General features: G+C 38.8%; 2 long non-coding RNA genes across 2 annotated transcripts in view; both read left to right on the top strand.

Moving 5' to 3' along the window:
* Positions 1-23,861, top strand: part of LOC309667525 — a 616,044-nt gene that overhangs the window by 461,836 nt on the left and 130,347 nt on the right. The gene's annotated exons all lie outside the window — the stretch shown is intronic.
* LOC309667519 overlaps positions 1-23,861 on the top strand; it is a 373,680-nt gene that overhangs the window by 318,852 nt on the left and 30,967 nt on the right. The gene's annotated exons all lie outside the window — the stretch shown is intronic.

Below are 23,861 nucleotides of genomic sequence, written 5' to 3'. Positions count from 1 at the left end.
AGTCCTCCAATGTTGTTCTTTTTTCAAGTTTGTCTTGGCTCTTCTCAGCTTTTGCATTTTCATATAAATTTTAAAAACAGCTTGTCTATTTCTCCCAATAAAACATGGCTTATTTTTTGATCAGGCATGCTCACAATTTATAGATCAACTTGGAGAGTATTGGTATCTTTAAAATATTATCTTCCATTCAATAAAATGGTATATCCTTCCACTTATTTAGATTTATTGTTATTTCTTTCAATTACATTATGTGGTTGTCAGTGTAGAGGTCTTGCATATCTTTCATTATATTTATTACTGGATACTTGAGGTTTTTAGATGCTCCTTTTAGAAGGCTGAAAAATGGCCCCCTAATGATGTCAGGTCCTAATCCTTGAAACCTGTAAATGTTACCTTATTTGGAAATGAGGTTTTGCAAATGTAATTAGGTTAAGGATTTTTTTTTTTTTTTTTTTTTTATAAAGTATTTTTCTTTTTTTCTTTTTTTTTTTAAAGAAATTCACGTTCTTTTATTTATTTATTTATTTATTTATGACTGCGTTGAGTCTTCGTTTCTGTGCGAGGGCTCTCTCTAGTTGCGGCAAGTGGGGACCACTCCTCATCGCGGTGCGCAGGCCTCTCACCATCGCGGCCTCTCTTGTTGCAGAGCACAGGCTCCAGACGCGCAGGCTCAGTAATTGTGGCTCACGGGCCCAGTTGCTCCGTGGCATGTGGGATCTTCCCAGACCAGGGCTCGAACCCGTGTCCCCTGCATTGGCAGGCAGATTCTCAACCACTGCGCCACCAGGGAAGCCCTAGGTTAAGGATTTTGAGGTGAGAAGATTGTCCTGGATTACCTGGATAAGCCCAAAATGCCACCACGGGTGGGTCATCCTTATGAGAAGCAGGGGAAGATTTGACATTGGCACATAGGGGAGAAGGTCATATGAAGATGGAGCAGAGAGAAATTTGAAGATGCTGGTCTTGAAGATTGGAGTGATGTTACCACTAGTCCAAGAATGCCAACAGCCTCCAGAAGGCAGAAGAGGCAGGAACAGATTCTCTCCTAGAGCCTCCGGAGGGATGTGACCCTGCTGACATCTTGATTTTGTCCCAGTGAAACTGATTTTGGGCCTCTGGCCTCCAGACTGCGAGAAAATTAGCTTTTGGTGTTTTAACACACTTCTGGAGTTGGTAAGTGCCTCTAGGTTAAAGGGACCCCAAGTTCCTGATACCTCCAAATTTCTGCTTTCGCCTGCATCTTGGTCCAGCAATTTTTAACTATCTTTTTGGGTTCTTCAGTGACTCTGAGCAGATTAAAAAATTTTTAACAGTTCAGCAGAAGAGTGGTTATATTATCTAATTTCACATTACTCAATAAACTCACCTGCCTTTTTCTTGAGCATATTATAATTTTTAAAAGTTCATTAATTTCCTGTATTGTTTCTAATTTCCCTATATTAGTCTTTTTCTCTTTCTTCCTTTCTTCTTTTCTTTCTCCTGTTTCTTCATTTTGCATCAGTCTGTTATGTTAAAATACAAACTTTCTCCAGATGTCTTAGGAGACTTGTTTTTAAAAAACATATATTTGAAAAACAAGGCACTAAATGTTGTTTGGAGATTGTGTGTGTTTGTGTGAGAGAGAGAGAGAGAGAGAGAGAGAGAGAGAGGTTGAAGGGGGAAGGCTGCAGTAGACTTCACTGATTAAAGGTAACCTGGCCATTTCCTTGAGGGGACATTAAAATGTCAGTATATGTAAGTCCTTTCTCTTGAGCAGGGGTATACTCCTAGCTTCGAAAGTCCTGGGACGTCTCACCAATCAGTTTGATGATTTTTCACTTCTTTCTTCAATATTCAGGCCAGTGCTTCCCCACTTCCTTGAGTTGTTCCCTGAGTTTAGAACACCTCAGCCAGGGGGTAGGGTCTGACCAGTTCCATTTTAGGTGTCCATTTCTGGCCCAGTAAACAGTGATCAGGGACTTGGTCACATAGTGTATAGAGCTGCCACTTTTGTACTGAGGTTAGGGTATTTTTCCAAGAGGATATTGAATGGGAGGACATTATGAGCAAACTCTTTATAAGGCACATTTTTACATTTTGACTCACTTTCCTTGAAGCACTTTTGAAAGTTCTGAAATCTTTATATTTCCAGAGAAACCACACCTCTTGGTTTGGGTGAGTGGGAAATAATCAAGCTCTCTTGGGTAATCTTTCATAACCTGGGATACATTCCAGGTGATGGGATGTCCATCTACTCATGATGGTTAGTACCTGGGCTCTCTCAAAGCAATGTCATTGATGGGACATGCAGGGGCAATAATAAGATTATAGCAGAAACTTCCTTCATTCTTTAGGTGAATTCTGTTAGTTCCAAATTTAGATGAGGAGACTTGGGGATGAGCAGGGTCCTGCTATCTGCTCATATTCTCTGGTAGTAACTTGGTGTAATTGAACACGAGAGAATAAACTTCAGTAAAGAGACTTTCATTGGAGGCAGAGCCATTCTAGCTGTGTGGCTAGGGCATGTTATTCAAACTTGGAGTTTCAGCTTCCCCCTTTCTTTAAAATGGGAAAAATAAAGAATCCTTGTTATGCTCATGGTCTGCGAAAACAGTAAACATGTTAAAAATAGGGTAGTTTTTCTTACGCTCTTATGTTTTACATAGTTCCAGTGACTTGAAGGCATCTTGCAAAGTTTTCACCCCCAAGAGAGAGCCATGTTGATTCCTCATCCTGTTCTGCAGAGGACCTTCCTGCATCAGGATACAGTGTCCAGGCAACCTGGGCCAGTGACAAGTTGGAGCATCATTCATTCAAGAGCGGAAATGGATGGTCTGAGGGAATGACTAGAGAGACAGGATCTTGTAGAAAAGGCAAATTAAAAGTTAGTCAATTTGTCAATTTGAAGGAGCTGGGTCAAAAATGAGAAGCTCAGTTGTGTACAAATTGGACTAAAACTTGAAAAATCAATCATGAGTGAAATTTTGAAGTAGGCTTGGAAGACAGAGTCTCGAGTAATTCCCAGAACCACTAGGTATGGCTCTTCTGCTCCAGGCAGGGCATGGCCTGAGGGCTCAAAGGCCAGGCCCTGAAATAAGATAGCCTTATGATTTTTATGTTTTCTATTTATTTTAGTAAAATATCCAACATCTACATAAGTATAAGAAGTGAAAAATAAAAGCTCACCTCTCTCTTCCCCCTTTTAATCCTTTTTCTATGCATTTATACATATATAAGAATACTTTTTTACATAAATGAGATCAATCTGCACATAGCATTATTTTTAACTTAGTAATATATTTTGGTCATTTATTCACTCAACAAATATTGATTGTGCACCATTTTAGGTGATAGAGATGTAGTGGTAAACAAAACAGAAATTCCTATCCCAAAGATCTTTTCATATAGATACATGCCACTTATTTTTTATTTTTTTTATTTTTTTTTATTTATTTATTTTTATGGCTGTGTTGGGTCTTCGTTTCTGTGCGAGGGCTTTCTCTAGTTGTGGCAAGCGGGGGGCCACTCTTCATCGCGGTGCGCGGGCCTCTCACTATTGCGGCCTCTCTTGTTGCGGAGCACAGGCTCCAGACGCGCAGGCTCAGTACTTGTGGCTCACGGACCTAGCTGCTCTGCAGCATGTGGGATCTTCCCGGACCAGGGCTTGAACCCATGTCCCCTGCATTAGCAGGCAGATTCTCAACCACTGCGCCACCAGGGAAGCCCCATGCCACTTATTTTTAACAGTGACAAAATTATTTTACAATTTAAGGGTCATCTATTGTTTTCTCTCAGTCTGAGTCTTGACTTTTCATTTCCAATAGTGCCATTCAAACAACAGCTTCTAACTTTGCTTAAGTCTAATTTTTTTTAAAGGGGGGGATCTTCCCCCTTATTATTATTTTTTAAAATTTATTTATTTAATTAATTTATTTTTGGCTGCATTGGGTCTTTTTTGCTATGAGCAGGCTTTCTCTAGTTGCGGCAAGCGGGGGCTACTCTTCGTTGTGGTGCGCAGGCTTCTCATTGCGGTGGCTTCTCCTGTTGCAGAGCATGGGCTCTAGTCGTGCAGGCTTTAGTAGTTGTGTCACGCAGGCTCAGTAGTTGTGGCTCGCGGGCTCTAGAGCACAGGCTCAGTAGTTGTGGCGCACGGGCTTCGTTGTTCCGCGGCATGTGGGATCTTCCAAGACCAGGGCTCGAAACTGCGTCCCCTGCATTGGCAGGTGGATTCTTAACCACTGTGACACCAGGGAAGCCCTGCTTAAGTCTAATTTATATATTTGTTTCCTTTTATGACTAGTTCTTTTTTGGTGTTTAAGAAAACCTTTGCCTATTCCAAAGCTGTAAGGATTTTATCATGTTTCTTCTAGAAGTTTCATGTTATATCTATCCCTTTATGTAATATCTATCCCTTGATTAAGACTTGGCCTGGTCTGAATCACAAAGATTGGTCAAGAAATGGACAGCCATAGCTCCAACTAGTACATGAGATACTCTTTACATTTTGGGGTAGTGAATTTTGTGGGATAAAAGCCTGAGCTTCTGTTGGCTATCTCTACTGCCTGAGCATGAAGTGTATGCAGAAAAAGAAAGCAGAGACAAGAGATGAAAAGAAGCAGGTTCCTGACAACATTCTTTGGATACCTGGATCCCACTGGACCTGAAGCCATATATCCTGTGTCTTTCAGTTACATCAGCTGGTAAGCCCCCATTTTGGCCTCTGGGAGTTTGAGTTGTGTTTATTTCAACTACACTTAAAATTTAGATGACTAATGAACAATGTAAGGAGGTAGCATCATGTATTTAATCAGTCCTCTATGGATGGACATTTAAGTTGCTCCAGATTTTAACTATTATGAGCCATGCAACCCTGGGGGCTCAGCAGAGGAGGAGAATGGAAGAAAAGTTTGGATAAATGTCTGGGAGGAATGTTTTGAGGGAGATGCAGTAGATTTCAAAAGAAGAATAAAGCCAGCCTGCCTAGCTGTGCCAAGGAAAACGGACTGTGTCATCAGACTCTCCAGGAGAGGATTGGAGACCCCTGCCCAGGAGCAAAGGAGTGGCCAGGAAGAAACAAGGCTATTCCACATGCCTCAGCACCGTGCCAAGTGAGGGGAGAAGGCAGAAGGAGAAGCCTGCTGCCATTATGTGTGCTTGGATCACGGTCTTGGTTTCAGCTCTCTCCACAGATCTCTTCCTGCTCACGCACAGCCCTCTGTGGAGGTGACTCATTCTGAAACACAGGGTCTTTCTGTGACCTTGAACATAATCTTGAATATAAATAATCATTTGAATAACTTTAAAGTCTGGAAGACAAAATATGTGATGAAGACATTATTATTGTTATTATTATTATTATTACTACTACTAAGGCACATTTGAAAAGTTAAGAGAGTATACTGGAGATAAAACTGCTTCAGCATAAACTCTGGAGTCAGAAAGATCTCAACAACTCTACTGGCCTAAAACTTTGGGCAAGTGGCTTCTTATGTCTCCATTTCTTAGTCTATAAAATGAGGAAAACAAACACTTCCTTCATGTAATTGTTGTGAGGATTAAATGAGGTAATTTTTAGCAGCATAACCCAGGGAACAGAGCCAATGAATGGTCATAGACATTATTAATAAACAAAGGTTCAGAAAAGTAGAGACACGTCCACGTTCTCATAACCAGGGAGAGTTCAAAACAGTCTTGAATCCATGAGTTCTGACCCTTGTTCTTTCCACTATGCTACACAGCTTCTGAAGTGACTTTTGAAAGGATGAATGGGGAAAATGCTGACTATCTTAGACGGTGAAGGGAGAGTGTAGAGATAATAGGATGTTTCCTGATTTTTTTCGTTCAGCGTTGGACAGTTTTCCTTTCTCAGATATTCTGCGAATACTGGTCTATTTAGAGTGAGGTCCTTTCAGGCACAGACATAGGGCCACCGCAAGATTTCCTACTGTGATGATGACTTCAGCAGAGTGGTCCAACTTCCCAGAGCTCCTGGACTAGGCTTCCCCTAGCGGCCGCTGCGGGACGTGCGCACGCCAACTGGGACAGGAGGCCTTGGGCCCACAGAGGAGAGGGGTCATTTACTAAGAGCAGGCAGGACAAACACTTCACAGAACGTACCCAGCTGTGATGCAGTGCTTCCCCACGGGAAGTACACTTACATTCTGCTCTGGGGGTTGCAGGGCCAAGAGGCTAAACAGTGGTAGGGGGCGGAGCTGAGATCCTGCAGGAGGAATGTGGGTGAGAATCGGGGTGAGGAGGACAGAGACTTTCATGACCCAGCGAAATCTTGAGTAGCTCACTCAAGACCCTCCGGGCTGGGGTGTTTGGCCAACTGGCTGAGGGAACATTCTCGTCCAATCTGGACTTGCCTCTGGGGAACCCCCTCCAGAAGCTCTGTGCCTATTCTTGGTCTGCATGCAGGGGAACTCCTGTCTTTGAGAACTCTGTCTGTAATAGATTTTGGTGGAAGCCTGTACTATTTAATACCCAGGACACCCTAGGAGCTAGATTCTTTTATTATCCTTGTCTTGAGACGAGGAGACTGTGATTCAGAGACCCTACCTCTCCTGCCAAGGATCACACACCCATGGAATGGGAAAGTTGGCATTCAAGCTCAAGGCTGCTTCAAAGGCTGTCTTCTTTCTGCCAGGCTACCCTGCACTGGACACTGTAATTATTTGTTACCTACAGACACCATCAATCATAGAACTGAAGAAAAACTTGGAATCGCAGCAGAGAGGAAAAGCCTCCTTATCCACAGTTGGACTTGTATCTCCTTTCCCTGCTTCTTACCCATCTTCCTCCCTCCGGATGGTCTGTCCTACAAGCCTTCCTTTTATCTAAGAACCACTGCCAAGCCACAATTTCCTGTGTTTTATTATCCAGGGAAGAAAGTAGTGTCTGCCAGCCTGATTTGTGACTCGGGGCCATAATTACTTCTGGACTGTTTGGGTCCAAAAGGCTGGCTAAACATCTCCAAGAAATACCACAGCCTTCCTGTTCTTTCATCTCCTTGGTGGAAGTTAAATACAAGAGAATGAATATTATTAGAACACTAATAGTATTATATGTTGAATTTACATACATATAAATATTTATAAGTATATAAGTGTATTATATGTATATGTGTATATGTATATATGTGTATATATATGTACTTACTTCTCTGTGTATATATTTACTGTGTGTTATCAAACACAACTGTTTGATATAGATGTCAGTACTCACTATATAGATGAGGAAACTGAAAATCTGAGAGGTAAAGTAATCTGTCCGAAGTCACGTCTCTGGGATATAAGGGCTGAGATTTGAACCCAGTTGGTCTGAATATCAGTCTATAATCTATTTCCTGCATCACACTTCCTTGTTGTTTAGTTGTTTTTTTTCCTTTTTAAGTCAACTCTAGTTAGATCTAATTAACTTACAATAAAATGCCCTTATTTTGCAGAAATAGAGACACAGATGTAGAGAACAAACATACGGACACCAAGGTGGGAAAGTGGTGGCGGGGGTGGTGGTGGTGGGATGAATTGGGAGATTGGGATTGACATGTATACACTAATATGTATAAAATGGATAACTAATAAGAACATGCTGTATAAAAAAATAAATAAAATAAAATTCAAAAATTCAAAAAAAATGCCCTCATTTTGAATGTACAATTTCATGAGTTTTGACACATGTATACACCCTTGTAATTACCACCACAATAAACATATAAATATTTCCATTGTGCTCAAAAGTTCCCTTGTGTCCCTTAGGGCAGAAGTCCCCACCCTTTTTGGCACCAGGGACCGGTTTCATGGAAGACAATTTTTCCACGGACGGGGGTGGAGGGGATGGTTCAGGTGATAATGCCAGCAATGGGGGAGCGGCAGATGAAGCTTCGCTCATTCGCCTGCCTCTCACCTCCTGCTGTGCGGCCCAGGCTGCGGCCAGGGGGTTGGGGACACCTGCCTTAGGGGTCAATTCCACCCCAGGTAACCACTAACCTGCTTTCTCTAGAACTTCATGTAAATGGACTCATGCAATATGAACACTTTGGGGTTTGGGCTCTTTTGCTTAACATTTATCCATGTTGTTACATATATCAGTAGTTTGTTTCTTTTTATCGCTGAGTAGTATTCCACTGGGTCAATATACAACAGTTTCTTCATTTATCCACCGTTCCTCCTGATAGACATTTGTGTGGTTTCCAGTTTTGAACTATTATGAAAAATGCTGCTGTGAACATTTGTGTATACTTCTTTGTTTGACATAAGTTTTTATTTCTCTTGAGTAAATCCCTATGAATGGAATTTCTGGGTTTCATGCAATATATTTAACTTTTTATGAAACTGACAAAATGTTTTTCAAAGTGGTATCAGTTTACACTCCCACCAGCACTGCTGGGTTTCAGTTGTTTTACATCCTTATCAACATTTTGTCCTCACATGGCAGAAAGGGAGAACTCTTGTCTCTTCAGCCCCTTAAAGGGCACTAATCTCATTCATGAGGGCTTTACCCCTATGAGATAATCACCCTCCAAAGGCCTCACCTCCAAATACCATCACATTGGGATTAGGCTTCAATATATGAATTTTAGGAAGACACAAAAAGTTAATCCATAACAGTGTTTAGGTATAAATTCAATTTTTAAATAAAATATAGATCTATTCATATTTTCTATTTCTTCTTGAGTCAGTTTTGGTAAGTTGTATTCTTTTAGGGAATTTGTCCATTTCATCTAGGTTGTCAAATTTGTTGACCTTATGTTGTTCATAGTATTATTCTTTTAGTATCTACAGTATCTAAAGTGATGTTCCTTCTTTCATTCCTAAACTGGCACTTTGTGTCTACTCTCTTTTATTCTTGAGAACTCTTGCTAGAGTTTTTTTCACTTCTATTGATCATTTCAGAAATGGTTTTACTCTTTCTCTCCTTCTACATATTTTGGGTTTAATTTACTTTTTCTAGCTACTTAAGGTGGATGCTTAAGTCATTAACCCCATTCTCTGCCTCTCTGTTGATTCAGAGTTTATATTTTGTCTGCTTGATCTTTCATAGCCAGTGTTGGGCAAATATTTTCCCCATTATTGTTTATTCTGTTATTATTATGGAACATGTCTTGTTTTCTCTATTCTAATATAATCTGTTTTGATAGATCAGGTAGATAGAACAATACCTTATTCTTTGCATCCTGCACAAATATTAACATAGTGTTCTGCATGTACTAGGTGCTTAATAAATAATTATTAAAATAACAAATAATATTTTAGTGTGTTTCCATGCACCGGACGTATATATATGCAGAGTGCACATTATAGGGATTGGGCTTAATATTCCAGTTTGGTCATCAAAAATCAGCTCAGACATCATTTATTCTTGGAAAGAGTCTCCATTGGTGGAGAGCATCACTCTCTCATTCAATTTTCTTTATCTTGTGTGTACTCCTATTGTTACACTTATGTTGTATCATAATATTTAAAAAATTAGTTTATAAGTATATCTCTCCTACTCTAGTCTTACTTTTTTTGACAACAGGGCCCCTGTCTTGTTCCTCAGTGCCTAGTACAATGCTTGACATACAGAAATCATTCAATAAATATTTGTTGTGTGAATGAGAGAACAAAAATGCCTTTCTCTGCCTCTGAATTCTGGTGAAACATTCAGAACATATGTAACAACCATGTGTTCTGTTGTGCTATATTTCAGAGAATAAACACACAGGCCTATTGTGTTTTTGAAATGCCTTTTAAATGGAAAAACGTTCAGCATGTGTTGTAGTAACTGCTCTCACTCAAAGCAGAGTCCGGAACCAATCAACGCCTAGGACCCAACAGCAAGTGGACAACACCACCATCCTCCCCCACCCTTTCATTTGTCCTGGAAGAAAATTACTAGTTTAAACCAAACTAACCTCTCCCGTCTTTGTTCCCAGAGATGAGGACTGTTTCACAAAGAAAGGAGGGTCTGCGTCTCCACTGCTTGAGAAATACTGCATTCAGAGCAATTATATAATAGGAAATGTCCCTAAACTCCAGCCAGATCAATTTGTTCCCCCTCCCCAGGGCTATTATCACAGTGCCCTTGCCAAAGCTCTCAACAAGTCTTCATAATCTCTTACATGCTTGGTTCTCTGTGGAGTTTTCCAAGCACTTTCCTATCCATTATCTTTTCTAATCATCACAACAGCTGCTATATGTTCCAGAAGGCACTGAATAAAGGAAAAGAAATCCGGCTCTGGAGCCACACAGCACTGATTCCATTTCTGCTCTGCCACTTCCTGGTGTGTGGCAGTGGGCAAATCTCTTCATCTCCTTGAGCCTCAGTTTTCTCATTTGTAAAATGGGAGTAATAATACTTACCTCACAGCCTTCTTGTGATGGTTAGAGCTAATGGGTATAACCCATGTGGCATGGTGTTTGGCACATGATAGGTGCTTGATAAGTGGTAGTTATGGGACTTTAAGAATCCGCTTGCCAATGCAGGGGACACAGGTTTGAGCCCTGGTCCGGGAAGATCTCACATGCCACGGAGCAACTATAAGCCCGTGCGCCACAACTACTGAGCCTGCGCGCTAGAGCCCGCGAGCCACAACTACAGAAGCCTGTATGCCTAGAGCCCGTGCTCCTCAACAAGAGAAGCCACCGCAATGAGAAGCCCACGCACCACAATGAAGAGTAGCCCCTGCTCGCAGCAACTAGAGAAAGCCCGCATGCAGCAACGAAGACCCAACACAGCCCCCCAAAATAAATAAATTAATTAAAAAAATAATAAATTAGCTTATAAAAAAAAAGTGGTAGTTATTATTTTCATGTTCTGTAAATGTTGCAGTTATTTCGGGTTCTTGTAGTAATTCTGGGTGAGATTAAATCAGGTGCAGTAAAACAATGCTAATGGGCATCAGATACGCTGCCAGCTTACTGCTTCCCAGCACCACAGCTTCTAAAGGCAAGACTAGAAGGAACTTAAACAAACAAACAAACACACACAAAAACAAAAAACCCTCCCCCAACACTAAATGGAACAGAGGGAGGCCCTGTAACTTAAGTATTGCTAGAGTGCAACTGAATCCATCCTGGAATCTGTGTAAGAACTTGTGCTGAAAGTCGTTGCTTTGAAGAATTTGGTATTAGTTAATCTGTTTCTATGAGTATCATTTAACACAAACCAAGTTGGCAGCTACTCTGTGCTAGATGCTAAGGTTAGAGAGAGAAATGAAATAATTCAGTAACTGAATTAATCTTTGCTCTCCAACAGAAGGCTGTACAAAGAACACAGAGAATGGACTCACTAACTCTGGGAGAATTGGGAAAGGCTCCACAGCAGATCCTTGAAGGATAGGTTGGGTTTTCCTCAGATGGTGCCAACACTGAGTCTTAAAGGTGTGATGAGATTCTGTGAAGTTCAGCCGTGGGGAGCAGGGAAGTTACAGGGATTAGCTTGGCATGGTTGTCAAGTGTTTGCTCTAGAGTTAGCCAGAACTAAGTAAGAATCCATGCTCTGTCATTGAGGAGCTGTGGAACCTTGGATAAGTTGGCTCAGTGCTTGTGTTTCACAACTTAAACTAGAGACGCTAATAATTCCTACTTCGGGGATTTTAAAAGATCTACAAATACTTTCCCATCTTCCCCATATAAATTTGAATAATTGAAAGGGCAGAAATTAGAGGGATGGATATCAAAATGTTGCTTTACTACTAATAAGACTGTGTTTGAAAACTTGGATGTTTTAGAAACGATGTGTTTCCTAATCCTGTACCTCAAAATCGAACGCACTCACTAGGCACAGGAAGAAACTGAAATACAGGCCTCTTTCCTGGGGCAGATCTACTCCACTCAGCTCACCGTGAGACTTAGCAGCAGAACAAAACGCATCCTTTCTTTAGGCAGGCAGATCGAAGAGTGGTCCTGGATGTAGCTGAGCCAGATGTGTCTAGTTCCTTCTTCATAACAAGCCAATGAGGTGAGTGATTCTCCCCAGGGAGACTGAAGAGGTGAGCAAGAGGCCAAGGGTTTTATTCTTTTTTTTTTTTTATTTTTTTATTTATTTATTTTTGGCTGTGTTGGGTCTTCGTTTCTGTGCGAGGGCTTTCTCTAGTTGTGGCAAGCGGGGGCCACTCTTCATCGCGGTGCGCGGGCCTCTCACTATTGCGGCCTCTCTTGTTGCAGAGCATAGGCTCCAGACGCGCAGGCTCAGTAGTTGTGGCTCACGGGCCCAGTTGCTCCGCGGCACGTGGGATCTTCCCAGGCCAGGGCTCGAACCCGTTTCCCCTGCATTGGCAGGCAGATTCTCAACCACTGCGCCACCAGGGAAGCCCCAAGAGTTTTATTCTAATGGAGATCCTTCCACGTGGAAACATGAAGCCAGAGGAAGGGAGGTTGCTTCCAACACCTACAGCAAAGTATTTTTGTGAGGATGGAATATGAGGTAATATACACAAAATACTAAGCACAGTGCCTGGCACATAGTAAACACTCAACCAATGTTAGCCTTTATTGTTGTTGTTGTTATAGCAGCAGATTACCAGGCCCCAGTATATTGTCTGATATCCTTCCATTAAAATATCCACGAAGATATGCAAAAAGACAAACACTGGAGGCTAAAGGGAAGACCATAAGCCCAAGTCTGTGGGGGAATTCCTTCCAGCTATACTGCTGATAAAGGTACACATCCTAGATTACATTCTCCTTTAGAAAGCATGGAGCCCCCTTTGGAGAAGGAGTCTAAAGTGACCCCAAATATCAGCAAACCTTGTGCAGCTACATCCTTTCTGCATCTGGGATTTATCTTTTGAACTTGATAGAACTGGTCCTATCCTCTCAATTCCATAAATTCCACTCCACACATAGAGAGAAGCTAGTGGTGATGAAGGCAGAGGCAGGAAAAAGGATGTGGTCTTTTATGCTCTGACAAAAGAACTAACGCATGCGTCTGACCCAAAAGTCAGAGGGAGAGGAGAGCTTACCTCAGTCTTCCTTAGCCAAGTGAGACAAATTACCCGCCCAGCCTAGGACTAGGGACCATGTATATCATACCTACTCTAAGTGTGGATCTTAGAGAAGTATGCTCCAGCACCCAAGTGCACAGGGAGAGAAACCAAGGAGATCCCATGACCTCTACCTGTTGGCAAAAGTTGAGCCTTGTTAAAAGATAAGTCAAAAGTAAAAAAAAAAGGAGCCCTATAAAAATTACTGTAGCATAAAATAAATGGAAAATTATTCTCTAGGCTCAGAAGAAAATCTTTATTCTAGAAATTACTTACTATGTAATGTGATAAATATAATTAACACAGCTGTATGGTATAAATTAAAGTTAAGAGAGTAAATTCTAAGAGTTCTCATCAAAAGGAAAAAATATGTATATTTTTCTATTTCTTTACTGTATCTATATCAGATGATGGATGTTCACTAAGCCTATTGTGGTAATCATTTCATGATGTAGGTAAGTCAAATCATTATGTTGTACACCTTAAACTTGTACAGTGCTGTACGTCAATTATCTCTCAAAAAAACTGGAACAAAATAGTAAAAAAAAAAAAAAAAAAAGTAAAAATTACCTACTAGAGGAGTCAGAAAAGTTTTTGGAAGACATTTGCTAGCTCTTTCCAGCAGGATGTAGGCAGTCATGTTCTCTCTGAAGAAGGATAAGTGAGCTTTATCAGCAATGGTTTGAAATAAAAAGGAAGCTTGCAAGTCAACTCCAAAAGCAGGATTAATAATAATAATATCAATGTTGGACATGATTTTATAAAATTGAACTGTTCCTGAAGAAAAGATTAGAACAAATAAAAAAGGATAAAAATCTAAGTCTTACTAGAAGAAACTATTCTTTATTGGAAGAAAAGGGCAGTGTTTGGAGAACAATATGATTTGGTATGTTCCAGGTGATATTAATATATATTCCTAATGACCTATTTTGAATTTTAAGGAAAACAAAAGATTCTGTAAGAATCCATGCCCAAAACAAAAATAGAACAACCCAGATTATCTACAAAGGAACAAAAATCAGACTTCTCTTTGGCAACACTGAATAACTTAAAACAATACAGCAATGTCTGTGTAGTTTTGAAGGAAAAATATGTGAAACAAGTATTGGTCAGAGAAACCAAGAGAGAGATGAGTCTAAAATAATTCAAGAATATTAAATTGTAGTATAAAGGGATAGGTAGTAAGCATTGAAAACAAGTGAACACGCGAACATAAAAACTTAACTGTGTCGGTTAGGTCCTGCCAGAAACCATCTAGGCATTTCAAACAGAGGGAATTTAGTACAGGCTATTTGTTACTTAGGGGATGGTCTTCCTGAAGACACAAATAGGGCCTTACTTCTCAAGCTTTAATGTGTTCAAATCACCTGGGGTCTTTTTTTTAAAATGAATGAATTTATTTATTTTTGGCTACATTGGGTCTTCATTGCTGCGTGTGGGTTTTCTCTAGTTGCGGCGAGCGGGGGCTACTCTTTGTTGTGGTGCACGGGCTTCTCATTGTGTTGGCTTATCTTGTTGCAGAGCATGGGCTCTAGGCACTCGGGCTCAGTAGTTGTGGCTCGTGGGCTCTAGAGCACAGGCTCAGTAGTTGTGGTGCACGGGCTTAGTTGCTGCATGGCATGTGGGATCTTCCCAGACCAGGGATCAAACCCATGTCCCCTGCATTGGCAGGCGGATTCTTAACCACTGTGCAACCAGGGAAGTCCCACCTGGGGTCTTTTTAAAATGCAGATTCAATAGGTTTGGAGTGGAGCATGAGATTCTGTGTTTTTAAGAAGTTCCTGAATAAAGTCAGTGCTGCTGGTTCATGAGCCACATTTTGAATAGCAAGGAAATAGGGGAAGTTGAGTCAACCAGAGGTTACTAATAGCAGGAAGCCACAATTTTCCTCAGAGTTGAAGGAATACCGAGAGGAGACGTTGTTACCAAAGACTAGAACTCGGTGCCTTGGTGGTAGCTAGCAACATGGCCATGCCTTCCTGAAGGGAGCTGGGACCAAGGGGTTGTCTGGCAGGGTCTGAAGTGACCAGCAAAGATGCAACTGCTGCTGGAGACCCAGCTGGAGGCAGAGAGATAGGGAGTCAATACCCCGGGCTTCTGCCCTCCTTCTAGCCTCTGATCTTTTCCTACCAGCTGAAACTCCCTTCCTCAGTATAGCATACTGCCTCCCTGGCTCTCAGCTTCTCCTTCTAGGTTGCTCTTCAACTTCTCATTCTGTTAATATGCTGAGCTGTTAAGCTTGATCCCAACTTGGTTCCAGTTTCTACCTCCAAACTGGTGCAGTCAAACATATCACAAAGAGCCCTCTAGGTATAGGATCCACCTTCTTAGAAAGAACTGGAGAGGCAGGGTGGGGAATGAGTGATGGGGAAATAACAAATATAGTTAATGTTAACAACAGACATAGTTTTTCTTTATTTTCTTAGTTTGCTTATTACACTATGTACCTCCCATCTTTCAGTGCGTTGAACACACCAAGCTCTCTCCCACTTCAAGGCCTCAGCAAAGGCTGATCTCTTACCATGAAATGCTTTTCCCCCTAATCTGTAGCTGGTTAACTCCAACTCATTATTTAGATCTTAGCTTAAATGTCTCTTTTGAACAGATAGCTCCCCTAACACTCCAGTTTATAATAATTTCTTGTAACATCTTTTCCTTGCTCTTCAATTTCAGTATGAAATTATATATTTATGTGATTATCTTCCATTCCCCTGTCCCCCACCAGGCCTTTAATTTCCATGATTGTCAAAAAGTGTATCAACCTTGTTAAATGCTGTATTTCCCATGCCTGGAAAACTGGACGAATAAATGAATGTGCCTCTCCACCACATTAGTATGAAAAAGCAGGTTGGGTGTTTTGGTGGCTGAAGAACATATTCCTGATTTTAATATTTGAGTGTGAATATTGAAATAATGTGATTTTTGGAAGGCATTTTGCTTTGGTAATGAGCTAGTTAACCAGGAGTTCAGATTATTCTAAACTTTCATAAGTTGTATCATATGGTACCTGCATAACATTGACCTTTAAAAACAGGTAATATCAACAGTTACCATGTGTTGAGCACTTAGTCAATGCCAGACACTGTGCTGTTTTGTAGACATTATTTCATTTAATCTTCATAACCACCTATGAGGTTGTTATAATTCCCATTTTACTGATGAGGATACTGAAACTCAGAGAAGTTGAATGATGTCCTACAGCTTATACGTAGTAGAATAAGAATTAAGACCAATGTCTTTCTGTTTTTTATCAACAATATAACTAACTTTTATAACTTCTAAATAACTAGTTTTAAGCTTAATGTAGTAGGTATTTCGCCCCTTTTTCTAACTCAAAGGGAGGGAAATGACCTAAGCTGTGAATAACAAAAAGTCTTCAGGGAAGTTTCCTGCCTGGGTAAAAGGTAAGTAAAGCAGGGACCTGTCTATGCAGGGGTGTGAGAGCCCTCAAGGAGTCCAGTGTGGAAAGTGTACATCTCCTAACCACAAAGAGCCAAGAGAGGTCTCTGTGGGAAGTTAAGTTCAAATTGGAAGGTTGAATCCAGTGATGTGCCAGCTCACAAAGCTGATTGTTAAATTTTCAGGAATTTTGTGAGCTGGTTATTAGATGCAGCCATTATTAAAAATTAAGTTTTATAAACATATAATAATTAAAAATTATACTAAGAACAAAGAAACTACAAGCTCAAAACTCATCACTTCTTAATTATTTTACTACATTTTACTGTTTTCTATGCTTTTGAGTTGTTTCTATCTATTGACACTGAATGGTGGAAATACTATGTAGTGGCTGGTGTGCCACTGTGCATCTCTTTCTGACTCTGTGTTCAGTGACATTACATAAGTACCTTGAAACGGTCCATTGTGAAGTATTTACAACATGGAAATCAGCAAATGCTACCAACCAACCTCCACTCTCCCAAAAGCTGGTTGCTAAACATTTATCAGGACACCACTGATTTAATCCCTGGGAAAAGGGCAAGGTTCAGAGACAATGTCAAAAGAACAGTAATGATTAAAACTACTGTTGCCTGCGGTTGCTCTCCTCTGTATTTGGGATAGCTAACACTCAGGGGGGCTAAAAAAGGGGGCTTGGTATCTTACAAATAAAAATGTTTTGCATGGGTGTTCTTTAGTTAAAAAAGAAAAAAATAAAATGCTGATGAGAATGTAGTTATGAAATAGAAATTAGACACTATTAATATAAACTCAATTGGAAAAAAATTTTAGGGGCTAGAAAATCTCATTAAATAGCTATAGATGGGATGATGGGATTCTTTTTTATTTTATTTTAGAGCTGATTAAACTTGGAGGTGATGCATGAGGTTTAATCTGTGTTTACAAATTTTACACTTGCCGCATCCTGCCACTGTCCTGCTACTGCCCTGTTGTCTACGTCTTTGTAAAGCTACAAGACGTTTGTGTAAATTTTGGAATGTTTTTGTCTCTTGTTATATTTGGAAAAAGCTCTGGAATGTGTCTGAAGTAGCTGAGTATTATTTATAGCAGATAAAGCTTACTGTGATACAATGTGATGGTGGGACCGCAGTTAGAGTTATTGTCAGCACCAGAATTTTGGCTGTGCTTGTATTGATATAATAGGTTTTCTGTAAGGGCATTATTTGGCCTTTGAAATCAGATTCTTAGCAATCCAGGCAATATGGTAAAGAATATGAAAATTTATGGAAATCTTCAATTTGACTTATTTGGGTGAAAGTTGGCTAGCCTCAATACCTGGGACATTTTTCCTAGCATCATTTTCCTGGTTGTTTAAAAATTTTACTTACAAAGTAATTAATTACAAAGTAATATAAGCTTATTGTAAAAATTCAAACAGCGTAGACTATGAATATCTTAGAAACTCACAACCCAGGATACCAGAGGTCAGACCCCATAAGTTAAGCAGTTTATGTAGTATTCCAGAGTTCTTGTATCCATTAGCACTTAACATATATAAGTATGAAAATTAAATGAGATCATATTACTCTGTAATTTGCTTTTTTGTTTTTTCTTTTTAAAATTTTGTGATATGTTATTATACATATAGATGATTATATAAATGGATGTGTACGTTTTAATGAATTATGATTAACTGTACACCAGTGCAACCTCTACTCAAGTTAAGAAATATAAAATATCCTGCACCTTAGAAGTTGTCTGTGTCCCTTCATGATCACAAGTACTTCTCAGTCTTCCACAGGAAATCATGACCTTGATTTTTGTGACGATCATTGCCCTGATTTTCTTTATGCCTGTATCATATATCTGTGTATCCCGAAATAATATTTTGTTTAGTTTTGACTGTTGTGAACTTTATATAAAAGGAATAACACTGAATGCATTTTCCTGTGACTTCTTTCTTTCATTCAGTAGTGTTACTGAGATTCATTCATGTTGTTTCATGTAGCTGTAGTTCATTTATTTTCATTGATGTATAATATTTCATTACCTGGATATGTCAATTTGTTTATCCATTGAACTGTTGATGGACATTTGTGTTTTCAGTTTTTTAATATTATGAATAATACTATTATAAGTAATTTATTTATATCTCCTGGTGTAACTGTATAGAAGTTTTCCTATGATATGTACTTAGGAGAGGGATTGTTGGATCATAGGGTTTGCACACGTTTATCTTTACTAGATAACCCAAGTTGTATTCCAAAATAGTTTTACCAATTTACTCTCTGACCAGCAGTGGATGAGAGGTCCTATTTCTTCACATCTTTGTCAACACTTGGTATTGCCAGACTTAAAACCTTTTGCCTATATGTAGAATCTCATCATGGTATTAACTGGCATTTACCTTGTTCCTAATGATGCTGGGTTTTTTTTCGCATAATTGATGACCATTTTGGTTGTCTCTTTATACAGAATTCAAGTCATTTGTCCATTTTTCTTTTGAGTTGTTTATCTTTTATTTAGTGATTCTTAAGTATTCATTACACGTAGTTTTTAATCAAAGCTAAGATGCCATTGATTAAAAATGCTCTGCTATTTTATGTTACATTAAAAAAAAGAGAACATTATCAATTAAATTATAACCTGCCATTGACCATGATATGTACCCAATTTCTGTGATGGTAAAATGTGGAAAATGTTTTATTTATTTATTTATTTATGGTTGCACTGGGTCTTAATTGTGGCACGTGGGATATTTGTTGCGGCATGCAGACTTCTTCGTTGCGGCATGTGGACTCAGTTGCAGCATGCATGTGGGATCTAGTTCCCCAACCAGGAATTGAACCCAGGCCCCCTTCATTGGGAGCGTGGAGTCTTACCCACTGGACCACCAGGGAAGTCCCGGGAAAACGTTTTAAAAGCAAAAAATATGGTATTCTAGGTACAAGACCTTTGGTAGTTTTATGTGCTGCAAACAGCTTCTCCCAATTTTTGGCTTGGTTTTTCCCTTTCTTTATGATTCCTTTGATTAACTGAAGTTCTAAGTTTTAATGAAGTCAAACTTGTCTACTTTTGAAAAAATTTTTTATTTATTCAAAATAGGACGTTTATACAGAAATGTGCATGAAGCACTATGTACATTTTATTTTATTCATTTTTTCTGAGTATAACATGTATAGTTCTTATTCTGGAAACATAAAAATTTTAAGTATTCAAAACTAGAATTATATCAATAAGGATGTAGGTACAACTCTAAAATTGAATATAAAGAGAAACAAATTAACCTCGATGTATTTCAAATAAACATAACTTCAGAGAAAAAAAAGTAAATGAATCCAGGTAATTTTGAGCACAGTACTTTACCTTCAGTGTAAAAATAAAGAAGAAATGCCAACAGATCTTAAACTCTATAATTGTTTGGAAATTTCAGGGTTTTTTTTTTTTTTTTAGCTTTTCACTTTATTTTTATTTTTTAATTAATTAATTAATTTATTTTTGGCTGCCGTTGGGTCTTTTTTTTTTAACATCTTTATTGGAGTATAATTGCTTTACAATTGTGTGTTAGTTAATGCTTTATAACAAAGTGAATCAGCTATACATACACATATATCCCCATATCTCCTCCCTCTTGCGTCTCCCTCCCACCCTCCCTAACCCACCCCTATAGGTGGTCACAAATCTCCGAGCTGATCTCCCTGTGCTATGCGGCTGCTTCCCACTAGCTATCTATTTTACATTTGGTAGTATATATTAGTCCATGCCACTCTCTCACTTCGTCCCAACTTAACCTTCTACCTCCCCGTGTCCTCAAGTCCATTCTCTACATCTGCATCATTATTCCTGTCCTGCCCCTAGGTTCTTCATGACCTTTTTTTTTTTTTTAGATTCCATATATATGTGTTAGCATATGGTATTTGTTTTTCTCTTTCTGACTTACTTCACTTTGTTTGACAGACTCTAGGTCCATCTACCTCACTACAAATAACTCAGTTTCGTTTCTTTTTATGGCTGAGTAATATTCCATTGTATGTATGTGCCACATCTTCTTTATCCATTCATCTGTCGATGGACACTTAGGTTGCTTCCAGGTCCTGGCTATTGTAAATAGAGCTGCAATGAACATTGTGGTACATGACTCTTTTTGAATTATGGTTTTCTCAGGGTATATGCCCAGTAGTGGGATTGCCTGGTCGTATGGTAGTTCTATTTTTGGTTTTTTAAGGAACCTCCATACTGTTCTCCATAGTGGCTGTATCAATTTACATTCCCACCAACAGTGTTGGAGGGTTCCCTTTTCTCCACACCCTCTCCAGCATTTATTGTTTGTAGATTTTTTGATGATGGCCATTCTGATCGGTGTGAGATGATACCTCATCGTAGTTTTGATTTGCATTTCTCTAATGATTAGTGATGTTGAGCATTCTTTCATGTGTCTGTTGGCTGTCTGTATATCTTCTTTGGAGAAATGTCTCTTTAGGTCTTCTACCCATTTTTGGATTAGGTTGTTTGTTTTTTTGATATTAAGCTGCATGAGTTGCTTGTAAATTTTGGAGATTAATCCTTTGTCAGTTGCTTCATTGGCAAATATTTTCTCCCATTCTGAGGGTTGTCTTTTCATCTTGTTTATGGTTTCCTTTGCTGTGCAAAAGCTTTTAAGTTTCATTAGGTCCCATTTGTTTATTTTTGTTTTTATTTCCATTTCTCTAGGAGGTGGGTCAAAAAGGATCTTGCTGTGATTTATGTCATAGAGTGTTCTGCCTATGTTTTCCTCTAAGAGTTTGATAGTGTCTGACCTTACATTTAGGTCTTTAATCCATTTTGAGTTTATTTTTTGTGTATGGTGTTAGGGAGTGTTCTAATTTCATTCTTTTACATGGAGCTGTTCAGTTTTCCCAGCACCACTTATTGAAGAGGCTGTCTTTTCTCCATTGTATATTCTTGACTCCTTTATCAAAGATAAGGTGACCATATGTGCATGGGTTTATCTTTGGGCTTTCTATCCTGTTCTATTGATCTATATTTCTGTTTTTGTGCCAGTACCATACTGTCTTGATTACCGTAGCTTTGTAGTATAGTCTGAAGTCCAGGCGCCTGATTCCTCCAGTTCCGTTTTTCTTTCTCAAGATTGCTTTGGCTATTTGGGGTCTTTTGTGTTTCCATACAAATTGTGAACTTTTTTGTTCTAGTTCTGTGAAAACTGCCATTGGTAGTTTGATAGGGATTGCATTGAATATTTAGATTGCTTTCGGTAGTATAGTCATTTTTGCAATGTTGATTCTTCCAATCCAAGAACATGATATATCTCTCCATCTGTTTGTATCATCATTAATTTCTTTCATAAGTTTCATAGTTTTCTGCATACAGGTCTTTTGTCTCCTTAGGTAGGTTTATTCCTAGGTATTTTATTCTTTTTGTTGCAATGGTAAATGGGAGTGTTTCCTTAATTTCTCTTTCAGATTTTTCATCATTGGTGTATAGGAATGTAAGAGATTTCTGTGCATTAATTTTGTATCTTACTACTTTGCCAAATTCATTGATTAGCTCTAGTAGTTTTCTGGTAGTGTCTTTAGGAATCTCTATATATAGTATCATGTCATCTGCAAACAGTGACAGCTTTACTTCTTTTCCAATTTGGATTCCTTTTATTTCTTTTTCTTCTCTGATTGCTGTGGCTAAAACTTCCAAAACTATGTTGAATAATAGTGGTGAGAGTGGGCAACCTTATCTTGTTCCTGATCTTAGAGGAAATGGTTTCAGTTTTTCACCATTGAGAATGATGTTGGCTGTGGGTTTGTCATATATGGCCTTTATTATGTTGAGGAAAGTTCCCTCTATGCCTACTTTCTGCAGGGTTTTTATCATAAATGGGTGTTGAATTTTGTTGAAAGCTTTCTCTGCATCTATTGAGATGATCATATGGTTTTTCTCCTTCAATTTGTTAATATGGTGTATCACGTTGATTGATTTGCATATATTGAAGAATCCTTGCATTCCTGGGATACACCCCACTTGATCATGGTGTATGATCCTTTTAATGTGCTGTTGAATTCTGTTTGGTAGTATTTTGTTGAGGATTTTTGCATCTATGTTCATCAGTGATATTGGCCTGTAGTTTTCTTTCTTTGTGACATCTTTGTCTGGTTTTGGTATCAGGGTGATGGTGGCCTCGTAGAATGAGTTGGGGAGTGTTCCTCCTTCTGCTATATTTTGGAAGAGTTTGAGAAGGATAGGTGTTAGCTCTTCTCTAAATGTTTGATAGAATTTGCCTGTGAAGCCATCTGGTCCTGAGCTTTTGTTTGTTGGAAAATTTTTAATCACAGTTTCAATTTCAGTGCTTGTGATTGGTCTGTTTATATTTTCTATTTCTTCCTGGTTCAGTCTCGGAAGGTTGTGCTTTTCTAAGGATGTATCCATTTCTTCCAGGTTGTCCATTTTATTGGCATAGAGTTCCTTGTAGTAATCTCTCATGATTCTTTGTATTTCTGCAGTGTCAGTTGTTACTTCTTTTTCATTTCTAATTCTATTTATTTGAGTCTTCTCCCTTTTTTCCTTGATGAGTCTGACTAATGGTTTATCAATTTTGTTTATCTTCTCAAAAAACTAGCTTTTAGTTTTATTGATCTTTGCTATTTTTTCCTTCATTTCTTTTTCATTTATTTCTGAGCTGATCTTTATGATTTCTTTCCTTCTGCTAACTTCGGGGTATTTTTGTTCTTCTTTCTCTGATTGCTTTGGGTGTAAAGTTAGGTTGTTTATTTGAGATGTTTCTTGTTTCTTGACGTAGGATTGTATTGCTATAAACTTCCCTCTCAGAACTGCTTTTGCTGCATCCCATAGGTTTTGGGTTGTCATGTTTTCATTGTCATTTGTTTCTAGGTATTTCTTGATTTCCTCTTTGATTTCTTCAGTGATCTCTTGGTTATTAAGTAGTGTATTGTTTAGCCTCCTTGAATTTGTATTTTTTACAAATTTTTTCCTGTAATTGATATCTAGTCTCACAGTGTTGCGGTCAGAAAAGATACTTGATACGATTTCAATTTTCTTAAATTTACCAAGGCTTGATTTGTGACCCAAGATATGATCTATCCTGGAGAATGTTCCATGAGCACTTGAGAAGAAAGTGTATTTTTTTGTTTTTGGATGGAATGTCCTAAAAATATCAATAAAGTCCATCTTGTTTAATGTGTCATTTAAAGCTTGTGTTTCCTTATTTATTTTCCTTTTGGATGATCTGTCCATTGGTGAAAGTGGGGTGTTAAAGTCCCCTACTATGATTGTGTTACTGTCGATTTCCACTTTTATGGCTGTTAGCATTTGCCTTATGTATTGAGGTGCTCCTATGTTAGGTGCATAAATATTTACAATTGTTATATCTTCTTCTTGGATTGATCCCTTGATCACTATGTAGTGTCCTTCTTTGTCTCTTGTAATAGTCTTTATTTTAAATTCTATTTTGTCTGATATGAGAATTGTTACTCCAGCTTTCTTTTGATTTCTATTTGCATGGAAT

This window comes from Balaenoptera physalus (genome assembly GCF_965194825.1).
Source record: "Balaenoptera physalus genome assembly, chromosome: 10".
NCBI lineage: Eukaryota > Metazoa > Chordata > Mammalia > Artiodactyla > Balaenopteridae > Balaenoptera > Balaenoptera physalus.
This window is presented reverse-complemented; position numbering and strand designations above follow the sequence as displayed.